Source organism: Malania oleifera, chromosome 4, assembly GCF_029873635.1.
Source record: "Malania oleifera isolate guangnan ecotype guangnan chromosome 4, ASM2987363v1, whole genome shotgun sequence".
NCBI lineage: Eukaryota > Viridiplantae > Streptophyta > Magnoliopsida > Santalales > Ximeniaceae > Malania > Malania oleifera.
In genome coordinates this window covers 125110355-125125992 of record NC_080420.1, presented here as the reverse complement: position 1 = coordinate 125125992, position 15638 = coordinate 125110355, and the positions used below count along the sequence as shown (strand labels likewise).

Sequence of the window (15638 nt, the reverse complement as noted above, 5' to 3'; positions counted from 1 at the left end):
TGGCTTAGGATGGCAAAGGGTTCGAATTTGACTCAGCACATCAACACATTGAATCAGATCATTAGTGATCTGGGGGCGAGTTGATGTGAAGTTCGAGGAGGACAAAACGTTGATGCTGCTGAATTCCCTACCTACGTCGCCTACATACGTGAATCTGGTTACGACGCTGATTTGGGGGAAAGAAACCTTAGAGTTGGAGGACATCACGAGTGCGTTCCTGGGGTTCCACCAAAGGAAGAAAGGCTAGCAATGAGGGTTCACATGGTGAAGGGCTCATGGCGAAGGGTAATTAGGATCGTGGGAAAGGCAAGTCTTGGAGCGGATTGAGTGACAATAAGACTCAATCGCAGTCCAGGAGGAGGAATGACGTTTGCTGTTTTAAGTGCAGGAAACTAGGACACATAAAATCGGAATGTCTGGAGTGGGTGAAGGGGAAAGGGAAATCTCAAGAGGGTTCGTTAAAATCTGCTAATGTAGTGGAAGAAAGGGACTCAGGGAGTAGTGATTGTGAGATGCTTTTTGTTTCATCAGGTTCAGCTCACGGGTTCTTGGATCCTAGACTCGGGATGTTCTTTTCACATGACGCCCAACAAAGCCTGGTTCACCGCGTACAGATTGGTGAGTCCTGGTTCCGTTCTGATGGGAAACGATGCAGTCTGCAAAGTTGTTGGAATGAGGGATATCAGGATCAAGATGTATGATGGTGTGGTAAGGACGTTGTGTGGAGTAAGGCATGTACCTGATCTACGGAAGAACGTGATATCATTGGGTACTTTGGATTGTAATGGGTATAATTACATGTCTGAAGGCGGGACGATGATGGTGAGTGATGGCTTCTTGATGGTGATGAAGGGACAGATAATAGCAAGAAATCTCTATAAACTGTTGGGTAACACAGTTGTAGGTGTAGCTACAGCTGAGAGTTCTAAGTCAAATAATACTATTTTGTGTAAAACAATCACACATAGAATGGAGGGTATTCTTAACTACATTGTTATGAATGTTTGGGGACCGATGAGAGTAGCATCACGGGTTGGACATGGGTATTTCGTGAGGTTATCACGAAAGGTCTAGGGGTATCTCATGCGATACAAGTTGGAGATGTTTGCTAGGTTTGACTTGTGGCTGAGGTGGAGTACTAGACCGAGAGAAAATTTCTCAAGTTAGATATTGATGTTGAGTACGCTGGTGTTCAGGGAGTTTTGTGAGCAAGGCATGGTGTATGCAAGGCTTACAAGGGACTTCTTGGTAAAGTCAGCGAGTATGGCAGGTTTCTCGGTTGATCGATCGCAAAAGGTAGCACTAGATGAGAGAGTTGCAGGAGAGGCTTGGACAGGTTATGCGGTAGACTTTGGAGGTCCAGTTATGCATGTTTCTAGTGAGGTGGGATCTAGGCTTGGTGTGATGTCTGGACGGTACATCTTTCTGGTATATAAGAAAGATGGGTTCAAGCTGGGTGATCAAATGGCAAACAGGGTGGCAATTGGTGGAGACATGTTTTTAGGTGTTAAAGCCGTGGGACAACGTATTCAGGTAGGTGAAGAGAAACAGGTGCCAAAAAGCTGCAGTAGCAGTAATGAGCATGTTGTGTAGGTGGAGTTGGAGACTCAGGGTAGAAGTACAAAGAGTTCTAGCTCAAGAGACTCGCAGTATCACAGGATAAACTGGAGCAGAAATGAGATTGATTTGCAGGTGGAGTTACAAACTTAGGGCAGAGATGACATTGGTCGTAATGCAGGGAGTTCAAGCTCAGGAGACTAGCAGGATCACAATGGGCTTAGAGGCACTATCAGGCTATCGCCCACGTATAATGATCTGATGTCTTATGCAACCATTGCTACCAGGAAGGATCCTACTACCTTTCAAGAGGCAGTGCACGACCACGAGAAGGGTAGGTGGATAGGTATGATGGTGGAGGAGATGGAGTTACTGTATAAGAAACAGACGTGGGAGTTGGCGGAGCTCCCATAGGGGGAGAGGGAGATAGGCTACAAGTGGGCAAGTATTTTGTTGTTTTATGTGAGTGAAATGCCGATTACTGGGAAGGTTCTAGCTGAGGTAAATCAGTCGGGAACTCTGTTGAGAAAGGAAGTTGACATGAAGGTTTTGGGTGCTGCTAAGAGAATACTTGGGTTGGAGATTCGTAGGGATAAAGTTACGAGGAGATTTAGATTATCTCAGGGTAACTTTGAGGTCATAGCTGCAAGGAGATTGGTGTTATCTCAGGGTGGCCGTGTGAACAAAATTACATAGAGATTGTGGTTATCTCACCATTGGCGAATCTAAGTAAATAGTCTACCGCTTAGTATTCAAGGACGAATGGTGATGTTCAGGTTATGTCAAAAGTTTCCTATGCTAGTGCAGTAAAGTACTTCAGCGGGCAACATAGTGATCCATTAGTTGTGAGGCTCGTGGATGCAAACTACATAGGGGCTTGAAAGACAGGAGGCTTACAACGGGGTATGTTGTGGGAAGGCCTAATAGTTGGAAGTCCAGGGTACAGTCTCAGGTTGCACTAGTTACAACTGGATCGGAGTTCTTGGCAGAGGCTGAGACTGCCAAGGTAGCTTTGTGATTTAAAGGATCGTTCAAGGAGCTGGGTGTTTAGCTCGGTGAAGAACCTGTTAACACGGTCAAGTTCAAGCGTTGCTTAGACTTGGTTTACGTCTTTAGGTGTTAAATGGGAGGCGGGTCCCAATCTACTGGCCCGAGTGGAGCACCGGGGTTATGCTTTCGAATTTCTCCTTAGTGGTGAATATTTGCCAAAGTGGAAATTGTTGGGGATATGACTCATATTCTGAGTGGAGCGCATGTACCGAGGAAAGCACTGTGAAGTGAAGGACCAAGAGAGAGATGCAGGATGACAGCCTTGAGGTCGACAGTTTGGGTGTAACCCTCGACGGTTTCAGGTAGTGTTGCAAAGGTGTTCTTCTCGGCTTCAAACCATCAACGGTTTGATAGTTATGCTCGCAGACGCCACGTATTTTCAAATCGGAGATCAGTAGGTTGGAAAATTTTGGAGGATTTTTCTCCGGGGGATTGCTACATAAGTTTTTTAGATATAGTTGAAGTCTTCTATACGCATAGGATTAGTATTTAATCATATTATGTAACCCTAGTTTGATAAGCTTGGTGTAAGCTTCATTGTGATCGTGAAAAGCAGCCCGTTGCTCCTGTGGACGTAGGGAAATTGCCGAACCACGTAAATTCTTGTGTCTTTGATTGTTGCTTTCGTTTATTCTCATTGTTGAATGATTGTTTGTTTAGTATAGTTCATCATTGAGTGCTTGCTTGCTTGTTCCATTTATTGTTTAGTGAGCTTGTGTGAGATCTTCTGCTGCGCACACTCGGAACAATTGGTATTAGAGCGTCAATTGTGCGCAACACTCCCCAACTAGAAGATGAGGTTCTACAAAGAGAAATGTTTCCAGTTGATAGACAGTACAGTCGTAGAAAGGGAACATGCATCAAATAGAAGAGGAGACATTTTCCCTTAGTTTGGAATCTATGAGTATAGGAACAAAGCATGACTCTAATAGTTATACTGGTTATGAATCTACACAGAACAATTCCTCACAATCAGCATATGGCCAAACGTTTTCGTGTGCATATTTGCAGTCAGATAATATGGAAATTGGCAACCACATGCCTATGCGTATGGACAAATAGGCCAAGAATATGGGTATGCTTAGTATGAAAATGCAAAACAATCCTATGGACATACACAACAATTAGAACATGCAGGAAAACATCATAGTATAGGAAGATCTTCTGGCCGAGTAGAAATTGCCATGAACCAGATGACTATGGAGGAGTATGAACAACACATGTAACTCATCTCGAAATCCCAATGATAGGGATAGGAGAGATGACTCTGAGCCACCAAGAAACTCCATGTGGTATTAGATCATTAAATGTATGATATTTATTGAAAATGTAGTTGTTTAAAATGATAATTTGTTGACTTAAATCATCAAAGGAATAGCTTCAAAACTTTATAATCATTTGAATGTTCTTCACTTCATAGCTTGTTTCGCGATATGCAGTTTAATATCCTACACACTAAAAACTTGTCATATATGCATTTTTTTAATGTATTTTGATACCATATTAAGCATTATCATCTATTTTAATGTTTCCTAAAATTTTATTGTAAATTTTTATCATTTACTATAAAATTTCGTAATTTCTTTAAATCAAAATTGAAATCTAAATTTCCATTGAAAGTTTCGTAAATTGAGACCATGAAGTTTCCATCGAAATTGAAATTTAAGTCCTTGCTTGTGAGGAGGAGGGAGTTAGTTATTTTTTTTTGGCATGAAAAGGGGTAGGCCTAATATAACTTGTAATGAGGTAATGAGGAAGGATTTAATAGCCCTTAATCTATTAAAGGGAAATGCTTTCGATCGGGTGAATTGGAGGAAAAGGTTCATGTGCCGACCCCACCTAGTGGGACCTAAGGTTTTTTGTTATTGTTGTTGTAGATGGAGTTCTTTGACAAGGAGCCTTTTTGAAGGGAGACCAAGAGCCAAAGTTTCTCTAGCAGAAGGCCCCTGTAAGGACTTCAAAATCCTTGAAAAACCTTTCCATGTTGCTTATAGGAAATTAGGAGTGTCAGTCCCCCTAGTGTGCTGTCTCTAGGTTTAAAGTCCCATTTTCAATAACAGATAAATAGTTCTCTTGCTCAGCAAAAATGACTAAATTAGCTAGCGACCAAAGGAGGCATGTATGAATACTCGTCTTCATGCTAAAGAATCTTTTTCCACAGCAAATGAGTCTCCTAATACATCTCATCCAGTTCCTGTTCAATTTTAGATTGAGATAAAGCGTCCTCCTGCTGTGAGTAAAGAAACCCCACTAAAACTGGTTCTCCTACTGAGATATCATGTCATTCATGTTATCACTAAATAAACTAGCATCCTTCACTTTGTTCGTCACCATCTCCATGGTTTCTTGCTTAATACAGCCCTGGGGAACAGAAATATGTTTGCTGTTATAAGCATCATCTTGTAGTGCGATACTGCCTCTTGCTGCTGCTACTCCTTTTAATAACCTCATGGAAGGCTCCTTATTTCCCTGCCTCAGAAGCATCATCAAATTGGAAGCTATAAGAGGGTTGGTTCGAGAAGAGACACAACTTTGTGTCTCCATGATGATATGCTCACAGACCCCTGAACCTGCCCCTTCCCGTGTTATATGTATTCTTTTTAACAATTGAATATTAAGGATAGGGACGATCCATCCATGCCCTGTTGGAAATGAGCCCATATCACTTTGGGTTATTTGAGTTACCCTTATTGGGTTCTTTTCCTTCAAGTCGGGCTTGGCTGGATAAATGTTTTAAATAACCCCATAGTGTTGTTGTAACTTTTTAGGCCTGTTAGATTTTTCACTTTTAATGGACCAATTGTGGTTACTAAAATACCTTTTCTGAGGCCCCTTACACTTAAGCCCTGGATGGTGGGATTCAACCTGATCAGCCCCTGGATATTTAAATTTTGAATTTGAAGTGGTCTTTCCAAGTTCAATAAGCGATTTCCTCCCCTTACTATCGAATACGGAGCATTTAGAAACTTTCTTTAGTGGTTTTGAAGCTAATCTTGTGATTACAGATTCTAACTTTGCCGAAGAGAGAAGAATCCTTCATAAGAGTTCTAAGCACATTGGTGTATGACCCTAGATGATGTTTTTGACTGCACACGTTCCTTGCCAAAAGACAATCCTTCGTATCTGTAAGTGCATTTTACTATTATATATAATTTATGAATGTTAGTAAATGTTTCTTAGGAAGGGAAATGTGTCTTAGAAAGGGATATGTATCTGTGATTAAGTATGTCACTGATACATGAATTTCATAATTCATGAATCCTAAATATTAATAGATTTGATGTACTCTGAACTGACATTTGTATTTACTTATCTTAAATACATCTTGATAGTAAGTTTATGTATCGTGAAGGGTCATGTGCGCCTATAAATTAGCATCGACATTTTACACCATTATCATTCCAACTCAATTATTCACAATCTAAGTCCTTAGAGAGTTTTGCTTTCTAAGAATGGTGTTTCTTTTTTGGAGCATTGGTCACTTAAGTTTGTACAGAATTGGTGAGAGGCATACGCTTTGTAAGGCAGTTTTGTTGCACCGATTCGTGGGCAAAGCCAAAACTGCATAGGGTTGAATCTCCTTAAAATGAAAGAGATTTTTGTGCCTCGACCTAATTAGAGTCATGTTTGTACTCGTATTTTATTTGTATATGTATTGAATGCCCAATAGCATGTTTCATGACACACAATCCCCACACCACCAGACCATTCCGTCAACCTTGTTGATTTTCTTCCTTGAGGCTCGATATTTCTGTTCTCTGGAAAATGTATAGATTGGATTCGATTCTTGGCTAGGAAATTTTTCCAAGACCAAGAATTGGACCTGAAAGAATGGTAGTAGCCATCCAAATTTACTTTTGATTAATGTTTCACTTGGGAAAAGTTATATTGGACAAAGGTTGAACTTTGGTGAGGTTAAAGGTTAAAAAGCTACCTAAATCTTCAGGATTTTGGGTATGGAAGAAGTTAGGGTTTGGGTGAACTCTGATTATAGATTTAATTTGAGCAGAATAGATATGGTTCTGGGATTAATGGAAATTGATTCGATGATGTTCATAAACTCTGGGTAATGGACCAAATTTCACTTTCTGTGATTAATGTGAAATTTTTTCCACGATGAAGTTTGTAAATTCTGGTAATGGATCAAAGTCAGATTTTATGTTTAGGTTGAGTAAGATTGAAGACAAAAAGGAAAGGTCTTGAGAGAGGTTTTGGGTTTAAGGTGGAATGGGTTCCCTCTAAGGTCTCTAATCATTAACTTATTTATCATCTATTTGATAAATGAAAAGTGAAAAAAACTTATGTAGTGTTTGGGAGCATGGATTTCAGGCGTTGAATTTACTGATTTAGAATTGTGTGGCTTTGGTTGAGACTCAAAACAATTTTATATTGCATTTTGTTCAAATTCACACTAATCTAAATCCAAAGCCCAAAATCGATGTTCCCAAACGCAGGGTGTAATTTTTCTCATTAGCTAGTCAAAACCAATGCACTGAACAATGTTTGAAAGTTGAGCTTAAGGATCCAAAGTAAATTAAAATTCTTTTTAAGAAGGGTTAAGGGCTTAAAACATGCAAATATGCCAATATAAATAAGGTTGCTTGATAAATTCAAAATCATTACACTCGCTTCTTGTTATATAACATCCACTACCTAGAATTTTCTCTAAACCTGTTATCATTATGCTATGCTACCCGCTACAACTATATAAAACTATTGTGATGAGTCTAATAGCTTAAAGTGATTTTGATATCGAATTTGCATGTGATGGTGCATTACTAGAGGATGATTTTTGTGAATAGTATAGATATGTGTTGGAGTATTCTAATGTGTCAAGTGATATTTCTCATGTGTTAGTGGTTTCATTAGAAGGTTTGGATGGTATCCCTATTCTTGAGGATGATGGGTTGGGTAAAGAACTGTAGGTCATTACAAAAGAGATGGTATTTTGCTAACCTCAGCTTGTCCTGTTAAGGAGATTAATGGGAAGGACATTGAAGCTCAACTATTGCTTGATGAAATGGGCTTATGGGTATTTGATTGTGGAGGTATTATGGTAAGAATAAGGTGAAGAAAGGGCAATGTGTAGAAATCCCGAGTGTCTTGGAGTGATTTAGAGAATATTTATGTAGAAGATTGTCTATTATTAAGAGAGATTATTTTAGGAGATTGTTTCCATCTTTAGCATACCCAATTGTATTATAAGTGTAATGTATCGGCTTGTACAAAATATTATTCAAGAAATACAAAAAACCTATTCTGATTTCATGGTATCAGAGCTAGGGTTTCTATAATCCTAGTTAACGATGGCAGAAGGAGCCGTCAACAGCAGAGGGTTGAGCACTTATGAAGCTCTCGACAGTGAGATTGAAGCCACCTCCACCTTGAATTTGAATGGGCTAGACAGCTCGTCCTTCCCACTCTCGGTGGAGAGACTAAACGGAAAGAATTTATGTGAATGGGCTCAGTCAATCAAACTCATGATTGACGGCAAAGGAAAGTTAGGCTACCTTACTGGTGAGAAGAAGAATCCCGCCTCAACCAATGGTGCAGCTCTGCAGAAGTGGAAGTCCGAGAACTCCATGGTGACTGTGGCTGGTGAACTCCATGAAAACCTTCAATAGGCAAGATCTACCTTTTCCTACCGATAGTGAAGGGCGTCTGAGATGCTGTCTGAGAGACATACTTAGACATTGAAAGCTACTCTCAAATCTTTGAGATCAAAACTCAGCTATGGTAGATGCGGCAAGGAGGAAGAGAGGTCACAAACTACGATATGGAAATGATGAATCTCTGGCAAGAACTCGACCTGAGCATTGAGGAAGAATGGGAGTGCCCTGGAGATAGTGCCCGATACAAGAAAAGACTTGAGAATGAACAAGTCTTCGAATTTCTGGCCGGACTCAATCGAGAGTTGGACGAGGTGCAAATGAGGATTCTCGGCCGACGTCCTCTACCTTCAACTTGGGAAGTTTTCTCAGAGGCTAGACGAGAGGAGAACCGTCGCAAGGTGAAGTTGAAGGAGCTTATTCTGGTAGGAAATAATAGGCCCAAAATGTCTACCCTTATTTCAAAAGGAACTCCTATTGGGACAAGCCAAAAAAAGCATAAAGGAAAACCCTGGTGTGAGCACTGCCGCAAGCCGGACCACTCAAAATATAATTGCTGGGAAATACATAGGAAGCCTGCAGATTGGAAGTCGAGACAATCCAAAAAATTGTGGCTACCAAGCTGCTATTGATAACCCAGCCGAGAAACCACGAGGTGAGAAAAATAATAATTCCACTTTAAGTGGCGCATTCAATCCATAATAGTTGGAGCAACTCTATAAAATGTTCTCTACCATTTAAACATCGGGTCAATCTTCCAAAAGTATTCCTTTTGGTTCTTTAGCCCACCGAGGTAATTTTTTGACAGCCTTAAATACCATCTCTCATTACAAATCACCATAGATAATTGATTCTGGCGCCTCTGACCATATGACCGATTCCTATTATCTATTCTCATCCTATTCACCTTGTGCTGGAAATTTGAAAGTTAAAATTGCAGATGAATCATTCTCATCTATTGTAGGCAAAGGGAGTATTCGAATTTCTGACTCTATAACTCTAGAATCTGTCCTACACGTCCCTAGGTTGTCTTGCAATTTGTTATCCATTAGCTGGTTGACCAAAGATTCCAATTGTTCTGCTAAATTCGTTTCCTCTCACTATGTTTTTCAGGACCTATCATCGGGAAAGACGATTGGCTGTGCTAAGGAGTGTGAGGGACTCTACTACTTTGAGGAGGGGAATATGAGTGAATAATGTCAAACTGCTATTTGTGATTTTGCATCTGTTTCTAGGGATAGTGAAATTTTGTTATGACATTCTAAGATGGGTCATCCAAATTTTCAATACTGAAGACGTTTATTTCCTTCCATTTGTTCAAATAAGACGTCTTCTGATTTTCAGTGAGAGATTTGTGAACTTGCAAAACACCATCGTAATTCCTTTCCAAAATACACATACAAACCATCCAGACCTTTTACTATGATTTACAGTGATTTATGGGGGCCCTTACGCTCTTTTAATCGAACTCACATGAAATGGTTTGTTACTTTTATTGATGATCACACTCTTATTTGTTGGGTTCACTTGTTGAAAGATAGAACTGAAGTTCGTTATATTTTTATCAATTTCCACTCCACGATTCAAACACAATTCCAAACTCACAATCAAATCTTGCGTACTGATAATGGTACAGGAGATTTCAATAATATATTGGGAAATTATCTTCAAGAAAATGGAATTATCCATCAAAGTTCCTGTGTGGATACCCCTCAACAAAATGGGTTTGCCGAACTCAAAAATAGGCATTCTCGAAGTAGCTTGGGCTTTGGTGTTCACTACAAATATGAAAAAATATTTTTGGGGCGATCCATTTTAACAGCTACATATCTCATTAATAGAATGCCTAGTTGGATTCTTTCTTTTGCAACTCCTCTCCAAAAATTTCAGTAATGTTTTTCCAAATCTTGGCTCAACTCCAATCTCTCCCTAAAAATTTTTGGGTGTACTGCATTTGTACATGGTCATGCTCACAATAGGGATAAATTGGAACCTCATGCCATTAAGTGCTTTTTTATTGGTTACTATCTTACTCAAAAAGGTTACAAATGGTATGATCCTGTCACAAAAAAATTGTTTGTTAGCCTTGATGTCACATTCTTTGAAACCACTCCTTACTTCCAAAAGCCCTCTCTTCAGGGGGAGAATTACAGTGAAGATCGGTTCTTTGATTTCTCTGTTGATGAATCTGTGTCATACATTGAGTCTATCAACACCACTACACCATTCCCTAATCTGTCATGTACAAAATGCCACTTAAACTCAGGGGAAGATGCAGAAAAATAAAATAACAAGGAGATACTTGTTTACTCAAGGAAGCCAAAATCAAAGAACAGGGAGAATCTCATACCTGAGGCACCAAAAGAGTTGGAATCGGTGATAGCTCTGAGCAGCCATGAGTCCACGCCCAATCCCGATTAGGTAATAAATCCAAATGGCCATGAACTTTCTTCTGTTAAGTTTGCACCTGATGACATCAATTTGCCCATTGCTCTCAGAAAACAAACTAGGTCATATACTCTCTATCCTTGGTCAAAATACATGTCTTATAAAACTCTGTCTATAAGGTGTCGTGCTTTTACCTCTAACCATGACAGGATAAAAATTCCAAAGAATATCCAGGAAGCCTTGGAGATTAGTGAATGGAGGGAAGCCGTCATGGAGGAAATGTGGGCCCTGGAAAAGAATGGAACTTGGGATGTTATGAATTTTCCGTGAGGGAAGAAGCTAGTAGGCTGCAAATGGGTCTTCACGGTGAAATATAGAGCTGATGGGACAGTTGAACAGCATAAAGCCTGTCTTGTTGCTAAAGGGTTCACAAACCTATGACATTGACTACACGAAGACATTTGCACCGGTGGTAAAATTGAATACAGTTCAGGTTCTCCTATCCTTGGCAGCCAACTTGGATTGGCCACTTCAACAACTCGACATTAAGAATGCATTTCTAAATGGCGAATTAGAAGAAGAAGTCTACATGACGATACCAAGTTTCAGTAAGAAAGGTGAAGAAAATAGAGTATGTAAACTCAAGAAGTCCCTGTATGGACTCAAGCAATCTCCTAGAGCATGGTTCGATAGATTTGCGAAGGTGATAAAGAACCAAGGATATCAACAAGGGCAGTCAGATCACACTATGTTTTTCCAACAGTCTGAAAGTGGGAAGAAAACAATTCTGATTGTGTGTGTTGATGATATAATCCTAACTGGAGATGATACAGTGGAGATGGAAAGATTGAAGAAAGTTCTAGGTGCTGAGTTTGAAGTTAAAGGCCTGGGACGAATGCGGTACTTCTTGGGAATGGAAGTTGCTAGATCAAAAATGGATATCAGTGTCTCTCAGCGAAAGTATATCCTTGATCTCCTAACCGAAACTGGCATGCTTGGATGCAAACCTAGTGAAACTCCCATTGAAGTAGTAAAGAGTGTTGAAGATTGCGGAATATCGGTTGAAAAGGAGAGGTATTAGAGATTGGTTGGTAAACTAATCTACCTATCACATACTAGACCCGACATTGCATTTACAGTAAGTTTGGTTGGCCAACACATGCATTCACCAAATAAGACTCACCTAGAGGCTATATACAAGATTCTCAAGTATCTCAAGGGTTCTTTGGGCAAAGGACTCTTCTTCAAGAAGTGTGAAAGCAAGGAAGTAGAAGTTTTCACAGGTGCTGATTGGGCAAGATCAGCGGAAGATAGAAGGTCTACCACTGGATATTGCACCTTTGTATGGGAAAATTTGGTGACTTGGAGGAGTAAAAAACAGAATGTAGTGGCTTGAAGTAGTGCTAAACCTAAGTTCAGGGCAGTTGCATAAGGGATATGTGAAGGATTGTGGTTACAGAAACTTTTGGAAGAACTACAGATTACGGTGAAATTCCCTATCAAACTCCACTGTGATAACAAAGCAGCCATCAGTATCTCTCTCACAACATGATAGGACTAAGCATGTAGAAGTGGACAGACACTTTATCAAAGAAAAGGTTGAAGAATGAACCATTTGTATGACTTATGTTCCTACCAAAGAACAAACAACCGACATCTTTATCAAAGGGTTTGCCCGATAAAGTTTTGATTTCATCTGCAAGTTGGATATGATCAATATCTATGATCTAACTTGAGGGGGAGTGTAGAAATCCCGAGTGTCTTGGAGTGATTCAGGGGATATTTATGTAGAAGATTGTCTATTATTAAGAGAGATTATTTTAGGAGATTGTTTCCATCTTTAGCATACCCAATTGTATTATAAGTGTAATGTATCGGCATGTACAAAATATTATTCAAGAAGTATAGAAAACCTATTTTGATTTCGCAATGCTAGTTAGATCATTGGAAGCGTGTTAATAAATTATGATAAAAAGGGGTTCCGTTAGTTTAGTCTTTTCAATAGTACTTGAATCTTAAGCCGCGGTCATGTCTTGCGTCCCCCAGTATAGTGACCGCTTCCATGTTACTACCCCACCTCCCCACCTCTCATGGGGCGAATTTCATCAGTTCCTTTTTCATCCATCTTCATCCTAAAGGTGAACATCTCCATTGAGTGACTATAACTGCTATGGTTTACAGTCAATAGTTCTTAACCAACCCTTTCTCATTGAAACACGCTTTATTAAGCTTTAAGAGAGAATAGGGAGTAAGGGGGACCATCATTTCATTATAAATTGGACTCGGACTGTCTTTTTTCTCCTGTGGAGCCCTGAGAAAGTCACTGGCTGCAGGTTCTTTAAATTAGTATGTGTTTGCCTCTTATGTTTTTTATTTTTTCTTTTGATTTCGTTCGAATTAGAACTTCAGCAAATAAAGTTGAAAACTTCTCTAACATACTACATATTAATTTTATTTTGTAAGAAACAAAACTTTATACCCCTTGTGCATTTATTTAATCCAACCAAGCAAATGTCATTTGCATATACACATTTGGTGCTAAATATGCTTGAGAAAAGACCGTGTGAAAGAAATAGAACTTGAGGCATATATGAAGTTGGAGTTACAGTGTTAAGTTCATCGTTATATCAATGACTCCTTATTGACAATATTTCTTTGATACCAATCATGAAGTGAACAAACCAGTGTTGCCATGTGACTCCTCTCCTCTCGCTCTGTTTCTGCCTACCAAAAGCGTGCTAAACTATTGTTTGGATCGTGTTGGGCAGGTTAGTACTTGATGGACTTCGCTTGAATTAGTATTTTTTTAACTATTATCATATGAGATATTATTGCATTGTGCAGGTTCAATGCCTGTGGCTGCTTGGTAACTATCGTCATTTTAACATAGTGGTAATATTTTGTGCTTGCACTCTGAAATTCGAAGTGTCCCTTGCATTTCTTCATTTTTTTTTTTTTTTTTGACTCATGTTCCCCATCTGTTGTAGATAATTCATTTTTTTTTTCCTTTTTCTTTTTTTGACTCTTGTTCCCCATCTGTTGTAGATCATATATATATATATATATATATATGCTCATTTTTCTTTCTTTGAATACATCGATAGTTCACATTCGGCTTTGACTACGCAATGAGAGAGAACCCGTCTCTCATTTTATGTTCCCTCCCACCGCTCCTAGTTTTCGAGCCAGAGACATTCAACATGAAAGTTCCAAGCTTTAATGGAATGTCCCATCAGGGACATCATTGAAAAATATAATTATGTATATTATTCTGATTTCTAAATTTTTTAATGTTCTCTTATGTTCCAAGTCTCGTTTAATGAATCAAATCAATTTCTAAGCATGATGTATGAACCTAATGGGTGTATGAAATATTATCAAATGGATTGTTGTAGGATTTAGTTAAGTTGTGTTATTTACAGGATCATTCTACCCCCAACATGCCTTTAGTCCCCTGACAGTTTAATTTTGTATTAAACAAGAAATTAAATAGGCATGTTTTTTTCAACCTCACAAATTTGCCAAATTTTTTTGTACATCAGAAATTTACCAAACTTCTGTTTGAATTTCAATATAATTTTGTGTAATGTCTCAGCACGGATAATTTTGTCCCAAATGCCCGTTCGCATTTCCCCTGCAATATCGCAAACTTACCATGCTCTAACCTGCTTTTTAATAAAGCCTTTTTTGGTGTCTCAATGATATCCTAGGCCCTAGCTCAGTCATGAACAACCTTAAAGATGGATATGTAGAAGTATGATTCTGTGCCAAGTTTCAATGCACTCTTGCAACTTTAATTGTTTCAAATGACTCGGCTTTTTAATTTTGAAGATTTTGATTCAATTTATAAACTTAAATCCAGTGCTTTGCTATTCATATGTTGGATTGCAAGTCCACAGCACTTTAATTTGGCACGAGGTCATTGGGTTCTTATAATTTCTAATGATAGGTTCATGTTCTTAAATTTCAATTTACGTTTTAAATTTTCATAAATTACTCAATTTTAACTATATATTTTTTTCTTTTTGTGAAATTCAAATTTGAATTTCAAAACTCAAGTTGAAAGTGTGCTCTTAATTTATCTTAAAAAAAAAAAATTTGGAAACGAGTGATTGATGCCTTTTAGACTTGAATTTGTATGAAATTATGGTGTTGGTATAGCATTCTATTAGCTTATCTATATCACTGATCCATTCTATCATTTTCATATCAATAATTTTTACTCGTTTGATAAAAAAAATCTAGAATAATCAAAATAGCTTTATATGCAAGTTCACCGATATGAAAAAAGGTGAGGATCTAAACATCAAAATCAACGGAAACCTAGTTTTAGTGACTTTGAAAATTAAAACATAGTTCTAAAAGTAATCCTTTTTGTTTTTGTTAAAAATGAAAAAGAACATAGATGGAGGATTTTGTTTGGGAAATGAAGAGGTAAATAAGAAAATTAATTTTCATAGCATTTGTTTTATTAAACTACTATTAAAAATAAAGAATCATGCTAATATGATTGAAAATTAACTGCTCGTAGTGTGATATTAAATTTTTATATATTATTTTTAATTTTTTTAGAATCAAATAAGAAAAAAATAGATTCTTTGTTGTTTTTCTTTTTGTTTAATGTTTCTCAAGTCCCAAGCAAGATCCAAAACCATGACGTTTCAAGAAAATAATGGAGATCCGTAAAACAGACAAGAATTGAGGAAACGATTTTCTTTGAAGAGCAAAATGAGCACGTGTAAATATAGACAACGAATTTCTATTCTTGCATATTAGACATGAAACATGGAGTCCATTTTGAGATGGAGATCACAAGTATACCCACTAGCAAAGAAAAACCAATTGAGCATCCAATTTGCTTTGGCTATCCAGTTTTCAAAATATTAAGACATCCGTCTAAACTGCCCAACTAAATCTGTTAAATTTTCCTTATTCCTACCAGCTGGCAAGTTCAAATCATTTTGCTGCTTTTCTAATTAATATAATATTTCATCCTTCAAATTGATATAAATAAATATGGAAACAATTGAACGA

At 38.2% G+C, this 15638-nt stretch overlaps 1 protein-coding gene across 5 annotated transcripts in view; it reads left to right on the top strand.

Moving 5' to 3' along the window:
- LOC131152732 (protein ACTIVITY OF BC1 COMPLEX KINASE 3, chloroplastic) overlaps positions 1-13913 on the top strand; it is a 60713-nt gene extending 46800 nt beyond the window's left edge. For 4 of the 5 annotated variants that reach the window (XM_058104571.1, XM_058104576.1, XM_058104574.1 and 1 more), the window contains 2 exons: positions 13278-13372; positions 13449-13913. The gene's annotated coding sequence lies outside the window, so the exon portion shown is untranslated. Of the gene's footprint in view, positions 1-13277 lie in introns of all 5 variants that reach the window. The other variant, XM_058104573.1, reaches the window with a different exon arrangement.
- The last annotated feature ends 1725 nt before the right edge of the window (positions 13914-15638 follow it).